Below are 3,873 nucleotides of genomic sequence, written 5' to 3'. Positions count from 1 at the left end.
CTCTAAATTATTTCAAATTGTGTTTTCTGTTGCTACCAAATGTTTATATATGCTACCCTTGTCTATTTCTGATAATTTAAGCAATAACTATAGTTTAACCACAGATTAGTCAAAGAATATCCATCCATTTTCAATTTAAGCGAGTAAATTCCTACTGTGGACTGCAATTTTCTTATCTCTGAAATGGATAAAGTTACTGCTACTGTCTCTGAACTCTGAAATTTTATGAATCTATAAAGGAATGAAGAAAATACTCCTTTAAAGGTATATTACTTAAATAGGAGTTGTGGATACAGGATATAAGGCTCTCTCCTGTAACATACTACATGTTTTAGCAATTTGAATAAGATGTGTGTGTGTATGTGTGTGTTCTATTCTCTGAACTTCTTGGATCTGTGGTTTGTTGTCTATTATTAATTTCAAAAATTACTGGTTATTTTTCACTAAAAATGTTTTCCTCTCCAGTTATTTTTCTCTACCTCTTTGAGATTTCAATTACACATGTATCATACCATTTGATATTCTCCCCTAGCTCTTGGATTCTATGATTTGTATGGATTTTTTTTTTCACAATTTTTTCTCATCTTATTTTCTTTTCTCTAATTTTATTGACCTGTCTTCAAGTTCACTGGTTCTTTTCTTGGTTATGTCAAGTCTTTTGATGAGCCCATAAAAAAACATTTTTCATTTCTGTTACTATGTTTTTAAATTCTGTCATTTCCATTTGATTCTTTTTTATAGTTCCATCTTTTTGTTTGAATTACTGATCTGATGTTGCATTTTTATCTACCTGATTAGAGCCTTTAGTAAGTTAATTGTAGTTATTTTAAATTCACTTTCTGATTATCTCAAAATACGTATTTTATCTGAGTCTGGTTCTGTTCTTCTATGTCTTTTGATAGGGTTTTGATACTTTTCTTGACATTTTGCATGCTTCCTAATTATTTTTGTTGAAAGTCAGACATCTCATACAGGATAGTAGAAACTGATGTAAGTAGTGGCTATGTCCTGAAATAGGCAAACTTGACCTTTAAAGTAGGAGTTGAGTTGATCCTGTGAACAAGTGAGTTTGGTTTGGATTTGTTGTTGCTTGCTCACAGCATATCACAGGGTTCAAATTCCTGTAAGGTCAAGTGAATTAAAGATGGAGACTGGTTTACTACTGTTTTCTCACTCTTTTCTCTACCCTCCGTTTTATGACATCCTTTTGTGCTGTGCCTCAAAAAAAGGCCTCTTGTATGTCTCTCGGCATTATTTGAATGTTACTTTTACTTTATGAACTTTGTGATAACTGTAAGAAGTGTTCTGGTGTTCTGATTCAGCCTCAATCTGAAGCAGTAACTGTGTTCTTATAGGGAATTCTTAGAAATCTTGCTCTTTCTCCAGTGCTAGTTATGATCCAAGCATATATTTTTGCTCTGTCTTAGTGGAAATTTTTTTTTTTTCCTTTCCTCATCACAATAGGTTTTTACCAGTGCCCAAAGGAAGCAATGTTTGCTGCCTTCTCCCAGACATGTACGTTTTGTTTGTTTGTTTGTTTGTTTGCTTGCTTGCTTGCTTGTTTAGTACGAGAGATTGAGGGAATGGATCTGAGCAGATTCTGTGCCTGTACTGTAGCCACTGTTTCTTCCAACCCAAGCCTTCAACACAAAGGTAAACTTTCTGAGGTTTCACAGTGATTGTTTCTTATATTATTACTGAAGTATAATTGACATACAATGTTATATTAGTTTCAGGTGTACAGCATACTGATTCAACAATTCTATACATTTTGGATATCAAGCCTTGGATATCAAGTGACCTTGGATATCAAGCCTCTTCACAAACCCAATGGCTTTATAACCTTTCCCCAGTTGAGGAACTGTGAAAAGATGTTGCTGTCTTCTAAAGTGTCCCTCCCCCACATTCCTGCAGTAAGCAATATCAAATCCTTGTCCTTCCCCAAACTTGACTCTGATGACAGCAATCGGAAGACAGCCAAGCTGGCGAGCACTTTCCATAGCACATCCTGCCTCCGCAATGGCACCTTCCGGAATCCCCTAAAGCCTTCTACCCAAAGCAGTGCCAGTGAGCTCAATGGGCATCATACTCTTTGGCTTTCAGCTTTGAACTTGGACAGTGGCACAGAGGTGCCAACCCTGACTCCCTCAGATCTGATCTCCTGGATGCCTTCCCTCTCTGTCTTGTCTGTGTGCACAGAAGAATCGTCACCTCCAAATACAGGTCCCACGGTGACACCTCCAAATTTCTCAATGTCACAAGTGCCCAACACTTTCAGCTGTCCCAAGGCCTATTCTGAACTGCAGACACTGTCCCCCAGTGAGCGGCAGTGTGTGGAGACAGTGGTCAACATGGGCTACTCATATGAGTGTGTCCTGAGAGCCGTGAAGAGGAAAGGAGAGAATATTGAGCAGATTCTCGACTATCTCTTTGCACATGGACAGCTCTGTAAGAAGGGCTTCGACCCTCTTTTAGTGGAAGAGGCCCTGGAAATGCACCAGTGTTCAGAGGAAAAGATGATGGAGTCTCTTAAGTTAATGAGAAAATCCATATTCACTGGATTCGATTGGATTCATATGGATATGGCTAGTCCATATTCACTCTTTACCAATGTTCATCACAAGTGTAGTAACCACCTGTCACCATACAACATTATTTTATTACTGACTACATTCCCCGTGCTGTACTTTTCATTTCTGTGACTTTTTTATTTTACAACTGGAAGTTTGTACTTCTTCATCCCCTTTATCTCTTTCATCCATCCTCCAACCCCTCCCCTCTGGCAACCACCAGTTTCTTCTCCATATTTATGAGTCTATTTCAGTTTTCATTTGTTTGTTTATTTGTTCTGTTTTTAAGTTCCACATATAAGTGAAATCATACAGTATTTGTATTTTCCTCTCTGTCTTATTTTACTTAGCACTGTACCCTCTAGGTCCATCCAGGTTGTCACAAATGGAAAGATCTCATACTTTTTTTTTTTTTTAGGGCTAAGTAATATTTCATTTTATATATTTATGTGTGTGTGTGTGTGTGTGTGTGTGTGTATCACATCTTTTTTATCCATGCCATATATATGGCTGCTTCCATATCTTGGCCATTGTAAATAATACTCTAGTAAACCTAGGGGTACATATATCTTTTTAAATTAGGGTTTTTTTGGAGGGGGTAAATACCCCCTAGTGGAATTGCTGGGTAATATATTTCTATTTTTAATTTTTTTGAAGAAACACCATACTTTTTTCCACAATTGATTTCACCAATTTATATTCTTACCAACAGTGCACAAGAAGAGTTCCCTTTTCTCCACATCATCACAAAAACTTGTTATTTCTTATCTTTTTGATACTAGCCATTCTGACAGGTGTGAGGTGATATTACACTCTGATTTCGATTTGTATTTCCCTGATGATGAGTGATGCTGAGCATCTTTTCATATGTCTGTTGGCCATCTAGATGTCATCTTTGGAAAAAATATCTATTCATGTCCTCTACCCATTTTATTTGGATTTTTTGGTGCTGAGTTGTATGTTTCTTTATGCATTGTGGATATTAACCCCTTACAGATATATTATTTGCAAATATCTTCTCTCAATTGGTACGTTGCTTTTTTGTTTTATTGATGGTTTTCCTTGCTGTGCACACAGTGATTTTTCTTTAAGGACCTTGCACAATCTGGGGAGAGATGCCTGCATAATATATGAACATTCCCCTTGTATTTAGAGCCCCCAGTAGTTCTATATTTTTCTGCTAGTCCATATTCACTCTTTACCAATTTATTAACAATTTCTGCTCAATTATCCTCACTGGTCTCCAGAGGCATCTGCCTCAGATAAGCAAGCATTCATATTCTGCTTTGACCTGTAGGCACCA

General features: G+C 36.9%; 1 pseudogene; it reads left to right on the top strand.

Annotated features, from left to right (window-relative positions):
• The first annotated feature begins 1,871 nt into the window (after positions 1 to 1,871).
• On the top strand, positions 1,872 to 2,702 carry LOC148164876 (ubiquitin-associated protein 1 pseudogene; annotated as a pseudogene).
• The last annotated feature ends 1,171 nt before the right edge of the window (positions 2,703 to 3,873 follow it).

The sequence above is a fragment of the Eumetopias jubatus genome, unplaced genomic scaffold (assembly GCF_037043125.1).
Source record: "Eumetopias jubatus isolate StellerSeaLion01/CBP00866 unplaced genomic scaffold, mEumJub1_p1.0 scaffold_2, whole genome shotgun sequence".
In the NCBI taxonomy this organism is placed as follows: domain Eukaryota; kingdom Metazoa; phylum Chordata; class Mammalia; order Carnivora; family Otariidae; genus Eumetopias; species Eumetopias jubatus.
The sequence above is the reverse complement of the archived record's forward strand: the minus strand, read 5'-3'. Positions and strand labels throughout refer to the sequence as shown.